This window comes from Mus caroli, unplaced genomic scaffold (genome assembly GCF_978045245.1).
Source record: "Mus caroli unplaced genomic scaffold, Mus_caroli_1 scaffold_10, whole genome shotgun sequence".
NCBI classification, from domain to species: Eukaryota; Metazoa; Chordata; class Mammalia; order Rodentia; family Muridae; genus Mus; species Mus caroli.
The window spans coordinates 104,676,381-104,702,924 of record NW_028227265.1 but is presented as its reverse complement, the minus strand read 5'-3'; the positions used below and the strand labels follow the sequence as shown (position 1 = coordinate 104,702,924).

The 26,544-nt window shown below is 48.3% G+C and overlaps 1 long non-coding RNA gene and 1 pseudogene across 1 annotated transcript; one reads left to right on the top strand and one right to left on the bottom strand.

The window, feature by feature from the left end:
* Positions 1 to 4,474: 4,474 nt before the first annotated feature.
* Positions 4,475 to 19,381, bottom strand: LOC147002478 (uncharacterized). The gene is made up of 3 exons (XR_015048736.1): positions 19,362 to 19,381; positions 5,144 to 5,261; positions 4,475 to 4,558 (listed from the first exon to the last, which is right to left on the bottom strand). It is a non-coding gene; the product is annotated as an uncharacterized LOC147002478 (long non-coding RNA).
* On the top strand, positions 13,730 to 14,250 carry LOC147002479 (large ribosomal subunit protein eL29 pseudogene; annotated as a pseudogene).
* Positions 19,382 to 26,544: the final 7,163 nt, after the last annotated feature.

The window sequence follows — 26,544 nt, the reverse complement described above, 5'->3', positions numbered from 1 at the left end:
TAGAAAAATTTTTTTAGCTTTTTATTTATTCTCCATGAGCTTTGAGTCATGCACTCCAGGCTCGTTCAGTCTCCCTGCTCCCGCATATCTGCCCCTTGCCACCTCCCCCCAAATAAAAAATACACAAACAAAAACAAAGCACAGAAAACATCTCATCACGGAAGCTGTAGTATGTCACAGTGTGTCCCACGGTATATCTGTCCACACATCTTCACTTGTAAATGCTCATCGCAATGAGTCACTGGCTGATTCAAGACCTCTGGCTTCTGAGAAACCATCAATATTGGATCTTTATGGTTATCTTGTTGTTGACCTGTGTCTTGGAGACCTTGTAGCTTTGGACTTTATTCATCCAAATAATTTTAAAGCAGTATGAATGCTTCTGTCTTATTTTGCTAAGAATACATTTGTCTTTCTTCCAATCTCTTTAACATCAATTGGTATTTAAGTTGAAACACTGAAAGAGTGTTCCCAAGGGACATTGCCCCATTGTAAATTTACAAATGCATTTGCGATTGTTCCTGGAATAGTTCTATCATGTTAGACGTATTCGTGACCTTGTTATTGTTTCATGTGGACATGAGATATTATTTGTGTCAAGTTGACAAGGGGTGGATTGTAGTGGTTATTCCTGGTTGTCAACTTGACTATATCTGGAATGAACTACAATCCAGAATTGGAAGGCTCACCAGTGATCCTAATCTGGAGGCTGGGAGAGACAAGTTTCTGACCTGGATCTCAGCATGGAGATCTTGAGGCATAGTGGCTATGAATCCCAGAAGATTAAGACTGGGAGACTTCTGAGTTCATGGTCATCTGGAATTAAAGGCATGGTGGCACACACCTTTCATCTGGGCTACACCTTCTGCTGGAGACCTACGTAAGGAAGAAGGAAGATTGACTCTCTCTCTCTCTCTCCTTCACCTGCTTGCACCTGCTAGATCCTTGGACTTCCATTCACAGCTGCTGCTGACCATTGTTGGGAGTTGGACTGCAGACTGTAAGTCATCAACAAATTCCTTTACTGTATAGAGACTACCCATAAGTTCTGGGACTCTAGAGAATACTAATTAATGCAGAAGTTGGTTGCTATAGATTTTGGGGTGGGCGAACTCTGAGCCCTGATTCTGGGTCTGGGTGGTAGCTGAGCTGGTTGACATGCCCTCTCCCCCTTTTAAAATATTTTTATTTATTTTGTATATGAGTATACATATTTTGTATATGAGTATATATAGTTTTGTATATATCTTCAGACACACCAGAAGAGGGCATCAGATCTCATTATGGATGGTTGTGAGCCACCATGTGATTGCTGGGCTTGGAACTCAGGACCTCTGAAGAGCAGCTGGTGCTCTTAACCACTGAGCCATCTCTCCAGCCCGCCCCCTCTCCCTTATCCTCACCACCAAGGCAAGCTCTCCAGCACTGCTTAGGCTAGATCACCCAATGCCCCAGAGATGGAGACTGGGTTAGCTCCTCTGTTCTCATCCCCACGGGGTCAGCTTGTCCACACCCACACCTCCAGAGCCAGCTCCACTGTGCTGCCCAGTCAAGGCTCAGGGCCCACTTTCCCAAGTGCTGCAATATGTAGAGAGATTTTAAAGAGAGAAAGGGGGGAAAAATGGACAGACAAGACAAACAGGTAAGAAGTAGTCACCAAGAAGTAAAAGAATGTGTGAGGTGAAGCAGACTGGAAGCAGAGGCTGGACGGACAAGCAAGGATATGAACCTGGGAAGCAAGTCATCAGGTGACATGCTAGGACAGGAAACAGGTCATCAGGTGACATGCTAGGACAGGAAGCTGCTCAGGTGTATTCAATGCATCCTGAAGGCCTGTGGAGATGTGGGAAGCACATTAGGAATGCAATGAGCTACTGCCAGGTGTGGTGGTGAGCATCCACAATCCAGGAAGACAGGAAGATGGAAAACTCAGAGCCAGCTTGGGCCCGGGCACAATAATGTGTTTGGGCCAACATAGAGTACACAGTAAGACTCTGTGGAAAACAAACAGACAAACTTGCTGAGTCAGCAGGTACAGGACCCTGCTCCCAAGTTTGACGACCTCCGATCCCTGGGCCCTGCCCCACACAGTAGGAAGAGACAACCAACTCCCAGAAATGGTTCTCTAATTTCCCATACACAGTGCGCACACACACACACACACCCCACACACACACACACCACACACGCAACGCAGTCTTTTGTGGTGGTGACAGATTTCAGGTGAACCGACCCAAACCTGGCCAGAGAGAGACCAGAGTTCCAGAAAAAGAAGGAAGTAGTGCTTGTAGGACACAGAGAGCAAAGCAAGAGCTGAGGGAGGGGGTATGAAGGGACAGGGGTGCTCACTGCCTGGATATCGAGAAGGACAGCTGAGACAAGTTCCAGGTGTGAAAAGTGGAACGGGGGCTAGAGAGCTTGCTCGGTAGTTAAGAGCACGGGCTGCTCTTCCAGGTGTCCTGAGTTCAATTCTCAGCACCCACATGGCTCACAACCATCTGTAATCTAATGCCCTCTCCTGGCCTGCAGGCATACATGCAGGCAGAATGCTGTATACAAAATAAATAAATCTAGAAGAAAAGGAAATGAAGGGAGGGAGGGAGGAGAGAGAGAGAGAGAGAGAGAGAGAGAGAGAGAGAGAGAGAGAGAGATAGCAATAGGACTCAACAGGTAAGAGCACCGACTGCTCTTCCAAAGGTCCTGAGTTCAAATCCCAACTATATGCAACTATATGGTGGCTCACAACCACCAGTAATGAGATCTAATATCCTCTTCTGGTGTGTCTGAAGTCAGCTACAGTGTACTTATGTATAATAATAAATAAAACTTTGGGCTGGAGTGAGCAGAGCTGACCAGAGCAAGCAGAGTGAACCAGAGCAAGTGGGGTTAACCAGAGCAAGCAGAGATCCTAAAAATTCAATTCCCAACAATCACATGAAGGCTTACAACCATCTGTACAGCTACAGTATACTTACATACACAAATTAAATAAATAAATAAATCTAGAAAGAAAGAGAGAGGTGAGAAAGAGAACGGGAAGGGAAGGGGAAAGAAGGGGAAAGAAGGGGAAAGAAGGGGAAAGAAGAAAGGGGAAAGGGGAAAGGGGAAAGGGGAAAGGGGAAAGGGGAAAGGGGAAAGGGGAGGGGAAGGGGAAGGGGAAGAAGGGGAAGGGGAAGGGGAAGGGGAAGGGGAAGGGGAGGAAGGGGAGGAAGGGGAGGAAGGGGAGGAAGGGGAGGAAGGGGAGGAAGGGGAGGAAGGGGAGGAAGGGGAGGAAGGGGAGGAAGGGGAGGAAGGGGAGGAAGGGGAGGAAGGGGAGGAAGGGGAGGAAGGGGAGGAAGGGGAGGAAGGGGAGGAAGGGGAGGAAGGGGAGGAAGGGGAGGAAGGGGAGGAAGGGGAGGAAGGGGAGGAAGGGGAGGAAGGGGAGGAAGGGGAGGAAGGGGAGGAAGGGGAGGAAGGGGAGGAAGGGGAGGAAGGGGAGGAAGGGGAGGAAGGGGAGGAAGGGGAGGAAGGGGAGGAAGGGGAGGAAGGGGAGGAAGGGGGGGAAGGGGAAGAAGGGGAAGAAGGGGGGGAAGGGGAAGAAGGGGGGAAGGGGAAGAAGGGGAAGAAGGGGGGGAAGGGGAAGAAGGGGAAGAAGGGGAAGAAGGGGGGAAGGGGAAGAAGGGGAAGAAGGGGAGGAAGGGGAAGAAGGGGAAGAAGGGGAGGAAGGGGAAGGGGAAGAAGGGGAGGAAGGGGAAGGGGAAGAAGGGGAAGAAGGGGGGGAAGGGGAAGAAGGGGGGGAAGGGGAAGAAGGGGAAGAAGGGGGGGAAGGGGAAGAAGGGGAAGAAGGGGGGGAAGGGGAAGAAGGGGAAGAAGGGGGGGAAGGGGAAGAAGGGGAAGAAGGGGGGGAAGGGGAAGAAGGGGAAGAAGGGGGGGAAGGGGAAGAAGGGGAAGAAGGGGGGGAAGGGGAAGAAGGGGAAGAAGGGGGGAAGGGGAAGAAGGGGAAGAAGGGGAAGGGGAAGAAGGGGAAGAAGGGGAAGGGGAAGAAGGGGAAGAAGGGGAAGGGGAAGAAGGGGAAGAAGGGGAAGGGGAAGAAGGGGAAGAAGGGGAAGGGGAAGAAGGGGAAGAAGGGGAAGGGGAAGAAGGGGAAGAAGGGGAAGGGGAAGGGGAAGAAGGGGAAGGGGAAGGGGAAGGGGAAGGGGAAGGGGAAGGGGAAGGGGAAGGGGAAGGGGAAGGGGAAGGGGAAGGGGAAGGGGAAGGGGAAGGGGAAGGGGAAGGGGAAGGGAGGGAAAAGTGACATCACACCCCAAAACCTCTTAATCAAGCTGGGTGCACACCTTTAATCCCAGCACTTGGGAGGCAGAGGCAGGAAGAGTTCGAGGCCAGCCTGGTCTGCAAAGCCAGTTCCAGGACAGCCAGGGCTACACTGAGAAACCCTGTCTCGAAACCAAAACCAAAGAACCCTCTTGAGCTGGGTTCAATTCCCAGCACCTACATGCTGGCTCACAACTGTCTGTTACTCCAGTTCCAGGGGATCCAATCCCCTCTTCTGGCTTCTGAAGGTCCCAGGTATGCATATGATCTGTAGACATACACGCAGCCAGAACATGCATCAGCATAAAATAATAAAAAAATAGTTTTGATTCTTTAAGCTACCCCATAATGTAAAGGAGATCACTGGTTTTGGCTGGATTGCATGAAGTTCTAGGGCATGATTGTGTGTGAACCCACATTGCACGGAGAGATGCTCACTGGAAAAACAAAAAACAAAAACAAGGTCCAGAGCCATCCTGGAGAAATGGAAGGGTCACCCACCATTTCCTACCTCTCCCAGAGCGTGGACAAGAGAACGAGAAGAAAGCCCCCCTCCACCTGAGCTAGTGGCTCTCACTCTCAGCTGTACAAGGGGATCCCCAGTGTGATCCCACAGGGCCCTTTGTTCTACGAGAGAGTCCACTGAGTCTCTGCAGTGCAGCCAGGACGTCTGCAGTGTTAAAACTTCCCCGTCCCCGATGCACATTGTGACCGATTTAAGCTGTAAGCCACTTAAGACTGGACTCCGTCCTGCCCGGCATCATTTGAGCTCCTCAGAGACAAAGGGCAAAGCCATCCTTTGGTTTTGGATTTCTAGTGACTATCAGAGGTTCAAACAAAGACATTTTCCTACCCTCAGCTAATGACCCCTCTGGGTCTTCTAGATGTTTATCCAGTGCCTCCTGATTGCTGGGTACAGTCGCTGGGAATGGGCAGAAGCCTTCCAGACGGTGGGTCCAGACAGCTTGGTTCTGGAGACACAAACAAACAGAAAATAGTCACTCTGTCTCTCAACCTGTTCAGCACTGGGGAGATGGTGGGGTAGGGGTGGGTGGGGGGAGGATTTCAAACAAGGGCAACATTTACCAGGCTTTTCTAACCATGCTAGAATAGTTATTACCTGCAAATAGCCATCCCGGCTGCTACAGGTGTGTAATTTCAGCCTCTGAAGGAACATGCTCTCAGAGCTCCTGCCGTCTCTTTTTGTTGATGCAAGGAGGAAAATCCAGGCTGGTTCTCATTCCCCACCCCCAAGTGGCTGGAGCCCTACAGAACTTCCAGATCAAGGAGTCTTCAGGACCTAAGTCAGGCTTTGGGTCTATTTCTTGCTGAGCATGTATCCCTATTTCTGAGAGTGCTGTATCTCCAGACGGCTTCCCTGGAGCACAGTTTGAAACTTGGGGCCTGGGGAAGCCTGACCTGTTCCTCAACTTTTCAGTAACAAAATACTTGAGATATTCAGCTTTCTTAATGAAAAGTTTATCTTGGCTCACTGTTTTGGACGGTCCAGTCTGTGGCAGGTAGGCCCTCCATATTCGGGTCGTGTATGTCACTGGGGAGTATGGGACCCATTCAATGGCTGTGGCAAAGAAAGGAAAAGGGACTAGGATACCAATATCCCTGTGCGATGGTGTGAATAAGAATGGTCCCCACAGCTGGGGCAGTGGTGGCGCATGCCTTTAATCCCAGTACTTGGGAGGCAGAGGCAGGCGGATTTCTGAGTTCGAGGCCATCCTGGTCTACAGAGTGAGTTCTAGGACAGCCAGGGCTACACAGAGAAACCCTGTCTCAAAAAACCAAAAAACAAAAAAGAATGGTCCCCACGGGCTCATGTAATTCAATTTTTCATTCCCAGTCAGGGGAACTGTTTGAAAAGGGTTAGGAGCTATGGCATTGTTAGAAGTATGTAACTGGAGGACAGGCTTTGAGGTTTTCAAAAGCCTATGCATTCCCACTGAGCATGGTGGCACATGCCTATAATTCCAGCACTTAAGAGGTAGATGATCAGCTTGGCAGTGGTGGCAAACACCTTTAATCCCAGCACTTGGGAGGCAGAGGCAGGCAGATTTCTGAGTTCAAGGCCAGCTTAGTCTACAAACTGACAGAGAAACCCTGTCTTGAAAACACACACACAAAAAAAAAAACCAAAAAACAACAACAAAAAAACTTATATGATCAAGAAAAAAGAAAAGGGGGGTATGTGTGGCTAGGAACAGATACAACTTACCCCAATAACTTAAGATCTTCCACTAGGTCCCATCACTTCCCCTGTCTCCCAGATGCCAGGTCCAAATGATAGAAGAGACCACACCCATTTCTCTATGAGTCTGTTGGATGGCCTTCTAGCGCCACAAAAATAGAACTGTCATACAAGCCCATATAGGCCTAACATAACAGACACCTTTCCATCTCCTTGGACATCAGTAAAACATCCCCATGAAGTCCCCAGAGAAGAGGAGAAATACACCAACATATATATATATATATATATATATATATATATATATATATACACACATATATATGAAGCACACACCAGTATACATAACATATATATATATGATGCATACACAAGTGTGTATATATGTAGGAAATACACACCAAGATATATATGTGCCAAAAAAAATGTGTATATAAGAACACTCATTTAACACATACTGTGTAAGAATCAATATGTGCTTTTAAACCCAACTAGAGTTCACCAAGTCCAGGAAGGAGCCCAGACCTGTGGAATCACCACTCCATCTCCAGGAGACCCCAGCTTCTCCGTGACCTTTTACTGCTGTAATACATTATGAAAACAGCTCCTTTGGGGAAGGTGGAGCCCAGCCACAAAGCTATCTTGGGTAAACATTTCTGTTAAGTGCAAATCAGCCCTAGGCAACACATCTTACCAGCTTCTGCATCTGCCATACTATTTGGTCTCACACACACACACACACACACACACACACACACACACACACACACACCAAAATTACAAGCAACTCTGAGGGGACAGCTTCTAACCCAAGGGATTTGCATCCCTGTCTTTTTTTATTCCCCAGACCTCTAATGGCCTCCGTGGGTGACTGAAACTCTTGAGACAAAAGCAGTTTGATTCATTGTCACTTAAAAATAAATTAATGCAAATCCAGAGTACTTTGTGAGGGACAAGAGGAAGGAAAGATGTCACAAAATTGACAATTTATATAATGCGTTCATTATGAACACCCACTGCCTGCCAAGTACTATGCAGTGTGCTTGAGACTACACTCAGGAGTCAGACAGGACCGGTGCTTCGGGGCCTTGGTGTCATTTAAGAGACAGATGACTGCAATAGTGTGTATTAACAACAGTGGCAGTGGTGACAAGGCAGGCCACCTGGGGCATTAATATTGTCTAGAGATGTCAGGAAAAGGTTGGAGAAAAACAGAACTCATCAAGTCTAAGAACAGTTAGGAAGGCGGTATCTCGGCCTTTTTCTGTTGCTCTAGCAGAAGACCTGAGATGAAGTTGAAGCAGGCGCACACTAAGTTCCAGGCCAGCCGGGCTGGTTAGTATGTTCTAGGCTAGCCTGGAATATGTAGCAAGACCCTGTGTTTAAAGATGTAAACAGGGCTGGAGAGATGGCTCAACGGTTAAGAGCACTGACTGCTCTTCCAGAGGTCCTGAGTTCAATTCCCATCAACCACATAGTGGCTCACAACCATCTGTAATGGGATCTGACGCCCTCTTCTGGTTTGTCTGAAGACAGCTACAATGTACTCATATAAATAAAAATAAAACCAATCTTTTAAAATGTAAACAAAACAACAACAACAACAAAACCTACCATGACTTGATGAGGACAAACCATATCAGAGAAGATAATCTCCAAAAAGCCCTTTGTGGAGAGGGGACACCTTCAAGAATCAATTTTCTAAGCCTGAGCCCTTAGTTTTTGTGAGTTTCCTGGACCGGGAGGAGGCCTCTCTCCTGCCATCATCTATTGAAATGTCTTTTTTGTCCTGCTCAGGGTCTGTGCACATATGTCTGGTAAATACAGATCTAGGCATGTGGCCTTGGAAGTCACTTACGTCATCCTCTGTGTGCTGCTAAAAATAACTTACCCATCTGCCGCCTGCCATCTCACCTGCCCATACAGACGTCAGCCAGGTAGGTCTTGCCAGCCAGCAAACACAACTTGGCAGAGGTAAACTCTGGTGGCTCAACAGATTGACTGGCTCCCAAGCACACTGGAAGCAGAGACACCCCGCCACCCTGAAACTGCTCAGACACTTTCAAGACAAGCAGAGATAGCCTGACGGAGCCACTGTCTCCCCCATGTAGGGTGTAGCTCAGCAGGGATGTGTTACTGTTGTCTCTGTTGAAGGGGGAAACAAAGGCTTTCACATCAGCAGTCAGAGGGTAAGATGTAGAAAGAACATCACACTAAACTGTCAAGAAGCCCACAGCCATACCTGCCTACAGGTATGGGCACGTGCCTTCCATCCACCTTCCTGGAGACTGCTCACCGTCTCTAGCATTGGCTTCTGAGAGGCCATTTTCCTGAGCTCCCATTCCCTCCTTTGCCTCTGCTCCTCCAGTGGGGGAATTATCAAATTAAAAAAAAAAATTTTTTTAATGCTTATACATGGATAGTCCCAGATTCAACTATTCTCTCTATGAAGAGCTTCGTACATAGAGAACATAGAATCAAGGAATGTGCAGCAATTGAAAATCTGTGTGAACGGGGGCTGGAGAGGTGGCTCAGTGGTTAAGAGCACTGGCTGCTCTTCCAGAGGACCTGGCTTTCATTCCCAGTTCACACATGGTGGCTCACAACCATCTGTAAGTCCAGTTCCAGAGGCTCTGGTGCCGTACGATGGACTCCACAGACACTACACACCTGGCGCACAGGCATCCATGGAGACATAACACCCATACACAGAAAAACAAATAAATGAATGACTGGAAGAAAATTGTGTGAGGCCCTTCTAATCTTAAACGTGTGAAAAATAATCAACTCATGACCCCTATTTCACAGGCAACACTCCAAGAGGCCCTAGAACTTTGGGGTCTCCCAATGAAGGAGCTTGATGCCCTCAACCTTCAGCTTTGTCTCCTTTACTTTCAAGTCTCTAATGCCTAAAGCTCTGCTGCTTACACATCTCAGTGAGGCCTGAATGGGATAGGTCTACAGGATACCTACATTCCTTTGTCTACCTCCAGTCCACCCACCATTCCCCTCCCAAGCTGTGGCAACAGAGAACCCTTCAGGCTTCTGTACCTTCACAAACCATGAATTTTATCTATCCCTTTTGTCCCACTCCAAAAGGTCTCCAGTTTATCTCCTTCAACGTCACTCTCCAGCTCCCAACTCTTCCCTCAGGTCCTACATCAAAGCCCTCATCAAGAACAGGGAAGTTCAGTCAGATGGTGGTGGCACATGCCTTTAGTCCTAATGTTCAGGAGGCAGAGGCAGGTGGATCTCTAAGTTCAAAGCCAACCTGGTCTACAGCAGACCTACAGAGGGTTAGGGTTAGGGTTAGGGGCAGATCTCAGAACATGGCTGGAAGAGAGGCTCTTTCTGAAGGAATCCTTTAAACTTTACTGTTGGCTTGGCCATTCCCCTAAGCCTCCATTTCCTTTTCTGTACGGTAGACATGATAACACTGGCTGGAACAGTCTTCAGTGGGCTAGTTTGACGCCAGGTACTTACAGCATCACCCACTGTCATTATTCCTCTTGCTCTTTTGTTTGTTTTCCCATTGAAAGAAGAAATTAGAGCCCCATGATTTAGTAATCTGCCAAAAGCCACACAGTCAATCAACGGATTCAGACCCAAACCCTCACCTCTGCTCTCAGTTACCACACAGCACTGCCTCACACTGACCGCAGACACTCCAATTTCTCTCCAGCGCCACATCCTCACCTCAGAAAAGACAGCTCCAACACCTCACTCAATGGGCGGGGCACCTCCCGTCTTAACCACGCCCACCCCACCCAGCCCCCACCCCCACCCCTTACTCTCCTGTGGATGGGTTAGTTGCCAGCCCACTGTGTGGGAATTGCCAGCCAGCTACTCAAGCCCTAGAAGGGGGTGATTTTGGGTCTCTGAGAGCAACACCTTCCCTTGCCCTCACACGATGTCCTCTGTGAGACATACCAAGGGTTCAATTCAACATTTGCTTGTTGGTATGTGAAACTCCTCCCAGACAAAGACCTAAGGGAAGACCAGAGTGGAGCTCACTGTCATGATCAGCAGATCCCCAGATCCCTGTAGGACCCAGTCCTCTTGAAGTATGAGCTCTACCTGGAATCTTAGACCCTGTTTAACTCCAGTTTTGAAAGAGCCACCCCCTGCCCCCGCCCCACAGCAGCGGAGCAGCCAAAGCGAGCTAGGTGAAGAGTATTATAAACCAGTCTCTAAACAGCTGTGTGACTTTTTCCATATTTGGCTTTAATCGCTAGTGAGGGCCTCGACAAAAATCGTTCCAAAGTCATTCACAGCGGATATAACCATTTTCTTACCATTGATACTGATTTTAATTGTGCTGGCCAACACAAGGACATTGTTCTATGGTGTCTCTCGATCATATTGTTTACTCTTAGGTTAGCTGCTTTTTAGCCATTTGCTGATGATGTTTCCTTTCAAACCCTGTGTGTATGAGTGGGGTGCTCAGTCCATTCCTATAGTAAGTGATACATTGTTCAAAATCCATAAGATACAAAAGTGTTAAATACTAACATCTGCTTGCAATTCCTTCCCAGGTGCTTACCCGCCATGATAGGATGGTTCATGTCTGAGTTTTCATGCACATATAAATTTGAGTGTAATCAACAACTTTGTCATCCTGTTTTCTCCTTTAGCATCCAGGGAACAAGCAGCAGCAGCCACACACACAGGTATGGTCACAGTTCTTAATAACTGCTTAGTATTCCATTCTAAAACCACCGTCGCCAACAGATATGTCGTAAGCTGTCCTCATGTCTGATTATTTCCCGGCAGTGGGAGGCCAGGTCAAAAGAATCGTCTGTTTTACCTGTTGCTGTGCGTATCAAGGTTCCCTTCTAGAAAGGAGGCCTGTTGGGTCCTATGTAAGAAGATGCCTCTCGGAGGATCACAAGGGCAGGAGTGAGGTCATAGCAAAAGACTCCATTGGCCTCTGCACGTATTCCATACCCCTAAGCACAGCACACCTCATACCTTAGACCTTACACCAGCCAAAGCAGAGGCAACTTCTTGAATTATAGTTCTTAAAATTCCAGGGTTTTTCCCCTTTTGATCTCTAAAAACTTCCTTGCTACTTTTCTCTAAATATCTTTCGGTTATCTCCAAACTTAGATGCTATTAATGATATCTAAAAGTAAAAGGAGGAAATGCAGACACTGGAGAGGCGCTTGCTTGGCCCTGCTTGCCATGGAAATACTGACTTTCACCCCTGGTCTTCACTAAGAGCTTGGTGTGATGTCACACACTTGTAACCCTGGCACTGGAGAGGCGGAGACAGGCAAACCCCTGCAGCTTCCTTCATGGCCAGTGTTGTCTAATCAGCAAGTCCCAGAAAGACTGTCTCAGAAACACGGTGGTCAGGAGCTGATGAACAGCACCCCAAGGCTGACCTCTAGCCTCCTCATGCACAGGCACACAGACAAACACAAACCATAAAATGGAAAGGTGTTTTTAGGATGTAGTAGGGGCACATCCTAATGGGTGGCTCGACAGCCATGAGAATTTGGGCAGTACAAATAGAACTCAGGGGGAAAAAGAGAAAAACCTAAATCTGGAGAACAGAGATTGGTAGGATTGGATCTGGCGGGAAATTAGGGGGTAGGTGGTGTGACTATGATCAAAACACACCGAATGTCCTTGGGACCTTTTTTCTAATTATAAAAGTATTTTTTAAAGTATGATGCTTGGGAATTGGAGAGTTGGCTCAGCACTTGCTGTTCTTGCAAAGATTGAAGCGAACACACAGATCTGCTGGCTCACAACCACCTGTAAATCCAGCTCCAGGAAACCCAATGCCTTCTTTCTGGGCTACACACACCTGCACATGAACACACACACATATCACACATCACACATCACACACATACACATACAAATAAGTTCTTTTTTTAAGACAGATGCAAAAAAAAAAAAGATTAAAAAAAAAAAAAGCCGGGCGTGGTGGCGCACGCCTTTGATCCCAGCACTTGGGAGGCAGAGACAGGCGGATTTCTGAGTTCGAGGCCAGCCTGGTCTACAAAGTGAGTTCCAGGACAGCCAGGGCTACAGAGAAACCCTGTCTCGAAAAACAAAAAAAAAAAAAACAAAAAAAAAAAGATTAAAGACAGATGCTTGGCTGGGTATGGTAGTGCATGACTTTAATTCTAGCACTTGAAAGGCAGAGGCAGGAGGATCTCTCTGAGTTCAAGGCAAGCTCAGTCTGCATAGTAAGTTCTAGGACAGGGCTATGTAGAGAGAGAAGCTGTCTGGAACAACAACAAACAAAACTCTTCTATTCCCCAAATAAACTCCTTTTTCCTCAAGTGAAACAAAAGTCCTATCCCAGCACTCGGGAGACAGAGGCAGGCAGATTTGTGAGTTCAAGGCCAGCCTGGTCTACTGAGTGAGTTCCAGGACAGCCAGGGCTACACAGAGAAGCCCAGTCTTGAAAAACAAAAAACAAAAAAAACCAAAAAAACGTCCTTGCATAGAACTGTGCCTTCCTACTGTGTCTAGGTGGTTAATAACGGGAAGCTATCATTGCCTGCCAGCCTGGCACTACACTCGTGGAATATAGGGAATCTATACAATGCTGTGTGGGCGTCCTTTCTTCCTATCTCATGGTTAGAACTATGAAATTCAGAAAGGTTAAGTAACTTTCCCCAAACCACACAGCTGTCAGCAGCTGGGCTGCTACATTATCCTCACTCTAACACACACACACACACACACACAGTCCTCTCTTACACTGTGCACACACACACTGCCCTCTCTTCTCCAACAACCCAGCCCCTTTGAGATTGAGTCTCCTCGCCGACAGTAGCACTCTGCCTTCAGTCAAACTTGGCTTTCTTTCCTCATTCTGACTCTTACCCGGCCCAAGTCTCTAGAGCCTGGTGGCTGTGCTGCAGCTTGCCATTCAGTTTCCACAGGCCAGTCCCTACTCTGCCAGCCTTTCTCCAGCACCTTCCCGGAGCCAGACCCCCAGGTAACAAACCCCACTGTTCCAGATCCCCAGGGAGTGAAGCCAGGCACATCTCTCAACAAGACCGTGAGCACAGTCAAGGCAGGCCCCTGGAGGCCCCTGTATCCTCTACTGCCCTGCGGCCAGCACTTCTGGATTCTTCTGTGACTCCGGAGAGCCACTCTGTCCCTCCAAATCAGCTATGGCATCTTCCCGTGCTCCCAATCACCTGCCAGTCGAGAAACCCATTCCTCGCTCTTTCTCTTCCGGTCCAGGGTGCTGCGGGAACCGCGGGTTACCGTGCAGACATGGCCAAGTCCAAGAACCACACCACACACAACCAGTCCCGCAAAAGGCACAGAAATGGCATCAAGAAACCCCAGTCACAAAGATATGAATCTCTTAAGGGGGTTGACCCCAAGTTCCTGAGAACATACGCTTTGCCAAGAAGCACAACAAGAAAGGCCTGACTAAGATGCAGGCCAACAATGCAAAGGCAGTGAGTGCGTGCACAGAGGCCATCAAGGCCCTTGTGAAGCCTCAGGCCATCAAGCCCAAGATGCCAAAGGGAAGAAGCCACAAACTCAGCCGTCTGGCTTTCATCGCTCACCCCAAGCTTGGGAAGCAGATTCGAAGCTACATGGCCAAGGGTCAGAGGCTCTGCCAACCAAAGCCTTAGGTTCAAACCAAGACAGAGGCCAAAGCTCCAGCTAAGACCCAGGCTTCAGTTCCAGCCCAGGCTCCCAAAGGTGCTCAGGCCCCTGTGAAGGCCCCCATAGAAAAGGCTCCTGCCAGTGTGAAGACAGACAGACTGCTGTGACACACCTACCCTCACACTATTTGTAGATGACGAGTGTCCTGTGCTGTTTTTACAAATAAACTCAGGCAAGATGTGTTGAAAGAGAGAGAGAGAGAGAGAGAGAGAGAGAGAGAAAGAAAGAAAGAAAGAAAGAAAAAGAAATCCATTCCTTCCTGCTTCTAAGCATGTGCTTTCAAACTACCCTTCTCTAGTTTGCTAGCCAGGCCCCCATCTCCCATGTTCTGCCTCAGGGGGAGGATGGGCTGCCAAGCAAGTGCCTAAAAACAAGTCTATTAGGCCCACCTCTGCTCTCGGTAGGGCTCCCAGGGCTGCAATGTTTATCTTCCCTGCCTAGCAGTTGGACAGATGGCTGGCATCTAACTCCACAAGCACAAAGCAGAAAAGCAACTGTACCTGGATCCCTGGGTCGTGGGAACAAGAGCACACAGTTGCACTCAGTGCCCCAGAAAGGGCAACGTTTGGGCAGAGGTTAATGTAAAACCAACACTTCTCCTTCAGCTTGTTCCTCTGTCATACCATGAGCAAGCTCATGCACGTGCACGTAACACACACATATACACACAATATACATATATATATATATATATATATGTATATATATATATGCCATATATACACATACCATACCATACCACACCACGCATACCATACCACACCCCCCCACACACACACAAACACACAATATATATACGTACCATAGATACACATACCATACCATACCACACTACACACACATTATATATACATATCATATATACACATACCATACCACACATATAATATAATATATATATATGTATACTTACAATATATGCACATACCACACCACGCACCACACATCTCACACACACACACAAACACACACACACAGAAGAAAGGAAAGCACAAAGATCTGGGATAAGGGATACAGGACAACTGAGGCTGGTGACCCCTAACCCTCAAGGTGCAATTTCAGAGCCTCAGGAAGAATGAACTGTACCCCTGTCACCCACCAGCCTAGAAATTCTCATTTTGAGTCTTCCTTTGAGAAACAAATACCGAGCAGACAGGGTTCATCTGGGGCTACAATGGGGCCCCTCCTAGGCTTAATGTCCTTCCATCCCTTTTATTAATTGGTTCACAAGAAATGACTGTACTGGCCAGGGTAAATTACGTGACTGGTTCTGTGGGTCAAAGAGAACTGGGCTCATGAGAACCAAGATGAAAGAAGAACAGGATTTCCTTTCAGGACAAGGGCCAGGGAGGGCTGGTAAGGGCCGGTGGGACTGCCCGAGGACACTCAGGCCCACGCACAGAAGAGGCCAAAGCTAGCAGCAGCTCAGGGGACAACTATCTGCGGCTGGGCCAAACTGCTTCCTGCTCTTCCCTTATTGGCCTTTTCCACGTCGTTAGACTGAGGGTTACTAATACCTGAGAACTTTCTGGCCTACTGTGTCCCACAGAAACTCATCCCTTCACTCCAATGGTTCCACCCCACCCCCATGCCCTGGCCTTGGCCTCTGGCTACAAATCTTTCCACAGCTGCTGAAATGTAACCAGTGGTGACTCACAGGAAATTGGACCTGGGAGCCCCAGGTGACCAGGCTGAGCCCCTCCAAAGAGCATTCACTGGAAAGGCCTGAGAGAGCAGCAGACTCATAGGCAACTTCATTCTCAGCTGAGACCCTCTTCCTTCTGAGGAAATGCCAGTCCTTCTGTAGAGATGGCGCAAAAATAAAGCCTTTTTCAAGACAGGGCCACTGCATCCCAATGTCAAAGCCAAGCCAAGGCAAATCAGGGCGAGGAGGAGAGGGAAGCCCAGGTGCAACCATTCAGTATGGCCCCTAGGGAACCCTCCTGTTAGGACCCAGCCTGACAGATCTACTGATAATGTTTAATTCCTTGAGGGCCTTTTGGCTTTGAGGCGATCCTTAGGAATAGTCATTCTATGAACTTTAAAAAGGTGCATGTTTGGACAATGAAGGAGAGGAGGGAAGGAGGAAGGGAGGGAGGCAGACAGGGTCCAAGGGACAGTGGGGATGATAACTGTCCCACAGTAGTTCCTGAGCTGACATAAGGAGCAGTCAGACAAGCAGCCTGGATAATCAGAGGCTGTATTTGGGGGCTACAGAGCCTACTGCAGGCACTCAGAGAGGTCCTGAGCTAGTATTTGTTGAGTTTTGCTTCTGTGTTCTTTCACATCACTGCCCCTGGCTGTCTTAGTCCCTGTATCCTTCTCACTTTCTCTTAAAAGAGCATCCTTCCCCTCCTGTAGAAGGAGAATGGAGCCAATCGTTCAGTGGTAAGAGGATATAATGGCTCTGTTGTACTATCGGGCTCTGTATCCCTACTGGCATCAGCCCCGCTAGGCCCTCTGTACCCCGGAAGGCTGGACTGAAACGTTGCCATAGGAGGGGAAGGTGGGGGTGGGGGGTGTCTTGGGCACTTAATGGATACTCAGTCTCGGTGGCCTGAACAGGACCTCATTAACCAGGCCTGCTAGAGATTAGACATCACCATGAGTCAGGGCTGCTCGCAGGAGGACTCAGCATCACAGCGAGGCTCCACCGTTGCTTGTAGTCAGCAGTTTCCCTCATATTTCAGAATTTATGGCTCAATGCAGTTTCCCTTCATCAGCTTTAGCTGCCCAAATCCAGCAGCAGCAGGTTCCTCCTGCCCCTATGCCCCCTTTATATCTACAGACTAGTGGGTGCACACTGTGTGTGTGCGCGTACACACGTGCGTCTCCAGGCATGCACAAGAGTGACTTGGCGCTCCTGCCCCCACCGTAGAGTGGTGCACAGAGGCTCATGAGGGAGGCAACTCCCGGTGGATAGGCTAGGTACATGAATACAGAGGGGAGCAGAGAGGACAGCCAGACCTTATCTACCCCCATTGTCTCCCTGCCCTGGGTCCTAAAGGTATAGAAGCAGCAACATTTTGCTAGGAACTCTAGGACCAATGCGGTCTCAAATGTCCCAGAATCCCTAGGTAGGTGGTAGCGAGGATAAAACACCCTCCTCTTTCTCACACCTGATGCTGAAGCCGGAAGCTGATTCTCAGCATCCTCCACAGTTCGCTTCATCGGCCTTCCCCCCAAAGGAGGGTCACTTCCTAAGAATCGCCTTTGGCAATGACAGTAAGTACAGGCAAACAAGGCAGGAGCCCCTCAGACACCTCACAATGCCGCTTAAACAGAAGAAGCTTATCTCAGAGCCAGAAGGAGAAAGGCCACAGGGGGTGCACCATGAGATAAGGGTCATTTGACTCACTCACCCCAATGAACAGTTAGCATTTTGTGCTGCCCCACAGTTACCTAGCAACAGTCAGACGTGCCTGACTCACTATAAAAGGGGATGCTTGCCCCCTCTGCTCTCTCTTGCTCTCTTGTCTTCTTGTTCTTGCTCTGTCCTCTCACCCCTTCCCCCCCCTCTCTCCACATACCATGGCTGGCCTCTACTCCCCTCCCCTCCCCTTCCCTCCCCTTCCTTTCCCTCTCCCCTCTCTCCCTTCCTCCCTCTGTCTCTATTATCCTCTTAACTTTCTCCCCCCATGCCCTAAATAAAGTCTACTTTATACTATACTGTCCTGTGGCTGGTCCCTCAAGGGGAAGGGATATCTCAGCAATGGGTCCTCAGAGGCACCCTCTTCCCCCACACCTGACTACACCTCCACCAAGACACATTCCTTCTCTCCTTATCTTTTTATAAGCACAACAAACACCTACTGAGTACCAACTACAAGCCAAGGACCGTTCTGAAGATTGAGGTGACAGAAGTAAGGGGCAGAAGGGTCCTTGCTCACCATGCAGAAGCAACAGGATGTGATAGGACTGATGGGTGGTCAGCTAGATGTGCCTGTGGACATAGAGGTAGCCAGCCCTCAAATGGGCATTTTCCTGGAGAAAGAAACAGGCAAGCACCAAGAAAGTAGAAGACGCATAGGCTAAGTCCCGAGAGACTCAACACCTTCCAGAAGAACAGAAGTCCTAAGCAGTCATAGTCTAGAAGATGGCCTTTAAGACAGAGAGCGATCACCTGGGCAGAGGCTATAAGTGGTCACCATTGTAACTTAGAATGACTAGCCTCAATGAGGAGCCTGCATTGGAAGGCATAAGGGATGATGGACAACTGAATCAACATATAGAAGTAGGCCAGGTAAAGGGGCAGATCATGGGGTGAAGGAGGAGAATCATGAGAATGGGGTATCTAACTAGATGTGAGAGATGCAAGTACCCTGATACATCCAGCTTCTAGCTGGGACAGCAGGAGGGACAGAGGAGCCATGAACAATGCAGGGGGTGGGGGAGGGGAGGATCAGAAGCAGATTGGTAGGAGGGACTTTAAAGGTCAGTTTAGGAATGAGGATGCAGAACAATGGAGGAGTGTTTAATTCGCATATACAAGGCCCTGGGTTTGAACTCAAGCACGGCCAACAATAGCAACAGTAGTCTGTGATGCTGGAGGCTTGTGGTGGCTTTATAGCTACATAGCAGGTTTTAGGGCAGCCTGGACTATGTAAGATCCCCATCTCAAACAAACGAGACTAAGGTCCACTTTAGACTTGCTGGATTTGTGGGACAATTGAGATTACAGAATTTGGGATTCCTGCCTAGATCTTGCAACTGGTCACAGATTTAATTATAGCAGCCAAATGAAATGATAACTGAAGTGAAGTGCCTCGTCTTATAAATGATAACACAGGTACAAATCACAGATTAGAGCTGGATATGATGGCTCCACGGCAATCCAAGCAGCTCAGGAGGCGGAGGCAGGAAGACTGTCACAAGTTCAAGGTCAGCCTGGTCTACTACCTTAGAGAGTTCCAGTCTAGGGATGGCCACATAGATAAGACTTGTCTCAGGAAAAAAAAGAAAGAAAATCAGTTATTTAAAGGTGCAGGTGACAGGAAACACAGGCCAGAGCTGGTTTTAGATTGAGCTCCATTTGTTCGTCTTCTCTGCTAGTGACATCAGGACTCAGTTTCTTTCTGAGCTTTGGCGCGCTGACTTCTGCTGGATCCGCTTCATCCTGAAGCTGGCTGCCAAGCTCCCAGGTTTGCTACTTTTCCTCCAGATTCAGAGGAAAACCATCCTACTCAGAGATCTCCCAAAGGCAAAAGAAACTTCTTACCCAGAAATGGCCAACAAACGCTTCTCCCAGCCAGGGTCTTGAATTTTGCTTCACCCTCGCCCTGGAACGGCCTCTCTGTGACTCTGCTCTGCTTGGCTTCAGCCAAAGCTACTTCCCCAGACACAGCCCGGCAGAGAGCTGATTTTCCATAAACACACAAGCAGAAGAGGAGAATTCTGATATGAAAAACAGGGCAGTTACCATATTATCAAAAGATAGCGTGTACATGGAGAAAACAGTCTCAGTGTCACAAAGAACCATGAAGAACACAGAAGGCTGCCCACGCTAGAGGTCAAAGGCCACTCTGAAGTTATGTTTGAGATATAGGCTGGACAGGAAATAAGGCATCAGATCTCGTTACAGATGGTTGTGAGCCACCATGTGGTTGCTGGGATTTGAACTCAGGACCTTTAGAAGAGCAGTCAAGTGCTCTTGACCACTGAGCCATGTCTCTAGCCCCCCCCCCTTGTTTTCCTTTTTTTAATTAGCAGAATTGATCATTGGTATTGTGATTGCTCTGGTCTTGTTTGGGAGCCATGTTGAGGTATAGTTTTCCTGTCCGTTTTAGGAGACACAGTCTTACAACATATTTTTAATTCTTTTTTTTTTTTTAAGATTTATTTATTATATGTGAGTACACTGTAGCTGTCTTCACACTCCAGAAGAAGGTGTCAGATCTCTTTACAGATGGTTCTGAGCCACCATGTGTTTGCTGGGAATTTAACTCAGGACCTTTGGAAGAGCAGTCAGTGCTCTTACCAGCTGAGCCATCTCTCCAGCCCCCTAGCCCCTCTTTTAAAGGTTTATTTATATTTCTTGCGTATGAGTGTTTGCCTGCATGCAAAGAGCACCAGGTTCACTAGAACTAGAGCGACTGCCATCATGTGAGCCACCATGTTAGTCACCATGTGAGTGCTGGAAACCAGGCTCAGGTCCTACAGGAAAACTACAAGTGTTCCTAACTGCTGAGCTGTCTCTCCAGAAAAACTACGCAGCTCAGTTAGGCTGGTGTCTTGTTTTGTCTTGCCTTGTATTGAGATAAGGTCTTACAACATAACTCTGGCTAGCATGCTCTATGAAGTCCAATCTGGCCTTGAACTCACAAAGAAGGCCTGTCTCTGCCTCCAGAGAGCTAGGATTAAAAGTGTGTGCAGCGTAGGTCCCTTGGCAGGCTCTCAGCATGGAAACACTTCAGCTGTGCTGCTTGTCCTGCTGGGAGACCTAGAGTGCTGGGTGGCAGTGCTGCCTATGGGCTCAGGCACAGGGATGGAGCCTGTGAGCTTCAGGTGGTAGATGTAGAGGGCGGGGAGATGTGTGGCAGCCAGGAGCTCATGGAACCTGAGTCAAGAAGCACTGGCTGGCTGAAGCATCACCCTGACTTTGGGTAACACCAGGATGTCTGAGAGAGTCTCGACAAAAGGTCCAGAATGCATGGTGCTTCAGAATGAGAAACCTAGAAGCAAACCAATGATGCACTGCAATGAATGTCTGCATGCAAAGCTGTCTGGGCAAAACAAAAACAAACAAACAAACAGAAACAAGTACTGGGTGATGAATTGCTGTGTTCAAGGTCACTATCACAAGTGAATATTCAGTGAGGAAGTAGGAAAAATTGGAGCCTTGAGTGGGCTGTGCTGCTGCTTGAGGCCATACTGATGTGAGTGGCCTGTGCTGCTGAGAAGGCTAGGCGCACTCCATGACAGGCTTCAAATTGGCAGGTTAGGAGACTAGGCCTAAATCTCTGTTTCCTAGGCAAGTCCAGGCCTCAGGAGCTGCCCCACCACCTGGCCTGAGGCAAGGACAATGCAGCAGTTTCCAGACTTCCCCAGCAACAGTTTCCAGACTGACCCAACAACAGTTTGCAACCTCCCCCCCCCACACACACACACCACCTCCATCCCGCCAAAACCCCAGCAATAGTTCTAGAATGTCCCTAAATAGTTCTAGAATAGAGCCAAGATTAAGATAAAGGTCACTTACCCTTCCCCAGAATTCACCTAATCTGGTCTTCAAGCTCACTTCAGGGTCTATCTTGGTAATGGGAGACCCCAGCGTGCTGGACTTCTGCAAAATAAAACACTCTGTGTTTACATACTATTTGAGTCCAGGGTGTCATCCGTGAATCATGGACCCTTACATTGCCACCTGAGATCATGGTGACGTCCTGCCCATGCTACTGCCAAGGGTCATATCTGGGACCATGGATCTACTGAGGTCCTACTGTGGATCTGTTGATGTCTGTGCCCCATCCCACCCCACCCCCACCCCTGCCAGAAGAAGTAACAGCCTAGACAGAAAGCCATCAGAGAGAACTCTTAAAAATTATGGTAGGGATGCCGAAATGTAGCTCTCTACAACTGATAGGGTCTGGCAGAGGTGTGGTTAGGGAGAGACTCAGTTTTCTTTAAGGGGCTGGCCACCAGGAGTTTGACCATGCTCCTGTGAATATATGGGCAACACAAACCACTAACTGGACTTGGGGTGTGCCTGTGTGTGTGTGTGTGTGTGCATGCGCGCATGTGAGTGTGTGTGTGTGTGTGTATGTGTGTGTATGTCTGTATGTGTGTGAGAGTATGTGTGTCTATGTGTATGTGTGTATGTGAATGTGTGTGTGTGTTTCTTTTTTTTTTTTCTTTTTCTTTTTTTCTTCTTTTTTCTTTTCAGTGGGGGGAGAGGTCCCAAGGGTGGAGAGTGGAACTGGGAGGGTCAGGAAATGAGGGTGCTTGGGGTTTGTGATGTAAATTTCCCAAATAATTAATTAAAATATTATGAAAAAACAGGGTTGTGTTATCACACTCAGGCCAGGCTTTCATTGATACCTGTGTGTGGATATGTGTGTATGTGTGGGGGGCTGTGTGTTAACAAGCACACCCACACACCCACGCACACCAGCCCTGAAATAATGGTATTCCCAGCAGAGGTCTGGAAGCAAGACCCAGAATACATGCTGATGGGAAAAGCAGGATCTGGGGGGAGACAGAGGATGAGGAAAGAGGAGTCCTAGCGGGACAACTCTCTAACATCATCTCCAAGCAGTCTCCAAACATAGCCAGGCTGAAATTTAGAAAAATCTCTAGGTCTCGGTTTGGAGTGATAGTAAGGACAGAAACAAAGAGGAGGAGGCAGGGTGTGGTGGTACACACTTTCAATTCAACTCAAGAGACTGAGGCAGGTGGATCTGTGTGAGTTCCAGGCTAGCCTGGTCTACATAGTAACACCCATGCCAGAGCCTACATAGTGAGACCCAACTTGTCTTTAAAAAAAAAAAAAAAAATGAGAGAGAGAGAGAGACTAATATCTGAGTAGTCCCAGCAGAGATAATATGAGAGCCAAAGTCATGTTTTAGATTTTAATTACTGTGCCTACAAGATCCATAAAATGAAATACCTCTGACCTGTGAGTCCCTGTTGTCCAAGGACAGACAGCCGCTTCCTGCGATGCTGGAGGCTGCTATGCACATAAGATAACATCCTGCATGTTTCCAATTCCCCAAACAAGCTTGGCTGACCCAACTGCACCCAATGTACTTGATCACAGCTATAGAGGTAGGTAGGTTGGGAGTATGTCAGAATGTCAGGATGCACGCTTGTTCCCATTGGACGAGAAAGCGGGACGTATGGGGTTTTACCGGTTTGCCTTTATAAGTACCGAGCCAGCAGTAGCACATGGCCATTTTCTGGGGACCCCAAATGGACCTGGCCTGAGTCCATCATCCTGGCTAGTATTTAATTAAAGCTTGCTTCAATTTTCCAAAATCCTGGTAGCGTTCTTATTCTTGCCCAGTGGGATTAACACTGACAATGGCCAGAGATGGGGTAGAGAGGATGAAGTGAGATATTAGAGACATGAGATAGCAGGGCCAGAAATGGGTGATGTGGGGGGATACAGCAAGGGGTGCTGTAGACAGAAACCAGGCTAGATACCTTCAATAGCCTTCCAGGGTGAAAGTTTTCAAGAGCTACCCTACCTTCTGACAAGGAGACACCTCACAATGCTGTCCCAGACCAGAGAAGGAGCTATTAATTATGGGCGGAAATTGCACATACACGTGTGGGAAACACTGTAGGCTCCAGCTGGCCCTGCAGGTGGGGAAAGGGGAGCTCAAGAAGAGGAAGGAACTGAAGGGGAGGGATGCCCCCCCCATGAGATGGGGGCTTTGTTGTTTATGAAAACACACGTGAACAAGAACGCAGCCCCAAAGGTGTAGCCAAGAGGAACAGGATCTTCGCAGGCTTCATTTTCAAGGCGAATCCTCGGTGGATAGTAATTTTTCTTCTTGAAAGTGAACTGTCTGTAGTATATGCTCCAAGAACTTGAACCTGCTGTCTCATTGCTTCTAGTCCTTGGCTTTGGTTGAATGAGAGACACTGAAATCCTTTCTGCAAGAGGCCAGACCAAGTTGTGCTCTTGGCTGCACTTCCTGGGGGGTGGGGGGAGGTCCACCCTTGGGGTGATGAAGAATAGGCTAAGAGATTGATGGAGAAGAAAACACACCTAGGGAGGATGCAGGAAGAATAAACAGCTTTTCCTAAGGCACCTTAGGAAAGGAAGTGGCCCAATGGCTAATCCACAGCCTTTGCTATTTTGCCCCTGGTCCAAGGGCTAGGAGGGAAGGCTCTGGCCTGAATCCAGAGGAAGAGGAGGGAAGAGGAAGGAAGCAGCATACTTCTAAGGCCTGCTTGGTCAAAGATGAAGGACTCTAGTTTGGAGAACACAGGCCACACCTGCCTTGGCTTTAGAAAGCAGAACTTCTCCAGAGACTGCCCCACATTCAACCCCAAGTCAGAGATGCAGGAGTTTGAGTGCCCTTGCTCTCTGTCTCTGAAGCAGTGGGCTCTGCAGTTTCTGGGACTCAGGAAAAAAAAAAAATGTTCTAGGAGATCTCCATCCCAAACCTCGCTACCAATCACTAGAAGGCCACAAGGTCAAAAGCAGCTTTTTGCTCCCTTCCTCCCCCTCACTGAGCACCAAGAATAACCTCCTGCTGTGGATGAGGGAGGATAAAAAAAGATTTAATTACAGTTTCTGTTTCTGACCTTGCTCCTCCACCCCCCCCCCATCCTCCCAGGAGCCGCCATCTTTGGTGTCAACAAGAGGGCACGGGCCTGGCTGAAGGCACAGGTCAAGCAACACAGAAGGTTCTCTTGGGACTGGAGAGTGGTCTCCAGGGACCAACTCATTCAATCCAAGGACTGGCCTGCTGGTAGACCCAGGAACATCCATTCATCTTGGGCTACCTTTGTTTAGGCAAGATGAAAGATGTTTGTGAATCTATAAAGGATGGGGGCGGGGGGTCTTTCTCCCAGAACCTCCGATTTTCAAGTCTCACCTACACCAACTTCCACAGAACCATATTCTCACTGCATTGTGGCCTGGACCGGTTTTTGCTCACTGTTTTTTCACCTCCAATCCAAGGGCATTGCATGTCACCTCATACGTGACCTGTCCTTCTCTGTGGATAAACACTACAGATTTTTCTGGGCTGCCACCACTGTCTGGCACATATACCCCCTCTCTTACTCCCAGTTTCCAAAGATTATATAAAACGCCAAAGTCACCAGTCAGATCTTGAATAGGACTAACAAACTGTCAGTTACTCTCTTCAACTATAAGCTGGTACAGAGCAACTCCCAAGAGACCCCTTCAAATGTGGTCATCTGATGTTTCTGAAAATACAACAAAAATGGCGGCAGCGGAAGCAGAAGGTGGGGGGTCGGGGAGTTGGGAGGTGGGGGTGGGATTAGGTGGGGTACTATTGAGCCATGAGAAAACCCTCCTTCTGGCCTAAGAACTTACCCACTGGGGTTCTGATCATTGCCTTTGTTGTCTAAGAATTTGAGCTCGGAATCCCTGCAGGAGATGGGAGGAGTGTGTGAGATGAAGAAGAAAATAAAAGCTTTCAGACAAGGGCCGCCGTGCCAAGAACACCTCCGGAGCTTCGCAAGTGCTCACAAGACCATTAAAGGGAAGTCGGTGCCAGTATCTCTGTTTGTTGACTCATTGAAATATTCCATCTTGGGGCTATTGCCATTGAAAACATCTCCTCCCTCTGGAATCTTCTCTGCACCAAGTATATAATTGCTTCATTCATCTCTTCAGAGGAAGCTGTCACCGAGGCTACACTGCCATCACCAGTGACTGGGCAAGATGACAACAAGCCCAGCCTTGCCCACTGAGATACCAAGGACCAAGTTCTTGTGGTGGTTAAGTCTTGGGTGTCTCTTCGACTCTGTGGGCTGTATCCTTCTCTTTCTCCCAGCCCTGCCCCCAACCACCCTGCTCTCACATGGAATCCAGCAGACAGGAGGGAATGGAAGTAGGACTTCCCATCTCCATCAGTGTTTAGGGAGATTTCCCACAGGACACAGCTCATGCCAATGAGAAAGATGGATAATCCTGTAATGGGCCTTCTGTGTGTGTGTACTATCTTTACAACCTGACACTGGTCTTTTGAAGAAGGAGAAGAAGAAGAGGAGGAGGAAGAAGAAGAAGAGGAAGAAGAAGAGGAAGAGGAGGAAGAGGAGGAAGAAGAGGAAGAAGAGGAAGAGGAGGAGGAGGAGGAGAAGGAGGAGCCAAAGTTTACAGTGGCAAGAGAGAAACTTGAACCCAAGTAGCTCCCACCAGTTAAATGTGGGCAAATAATTAAGGTTCTGAGTTTGGTCATGTGTCTCTATATAGGGAAGACTAACATAGTTTTCCTATAACCCAGAGGACTGCAAGACATGATGAAGTCAAGTCCTAAGTAAGACTGTGATATTCAAGTGTCAATGGGCTGTGGTCTCCAGAGGACAGGTTTGTGCCTCCAGCATTACCTCAGTGCCTGGCACATGGCCTACCCTTGCTTGATGTCAGAATGGAATGAAGAAGTGTGTGTCCATCCCACACAAAACAAAGGGGAGTTTCTGGTGATCCAGATGGGCTGGGAGGAAGGGATGGTAATAGGGAAGAAAGCCATCAGGTGACAGCCCACTCGGGCTAAGGACTGAGTACACATTTTGGGGGCAGGAATCAGGCAAGTTTAGCTAGATCAGTCAAATCCATTATCTTCTTAGGAGGAGAAACAAGAGGTTAAAACCAGGACTCATGACCTACGTATAACAGCATACTTCAGTGAGGGCTGACCCAAACTTGCCCAGTAGGAGTAGACCTCATCATGGCATTCATCACTCCTGAGAACCGCCAA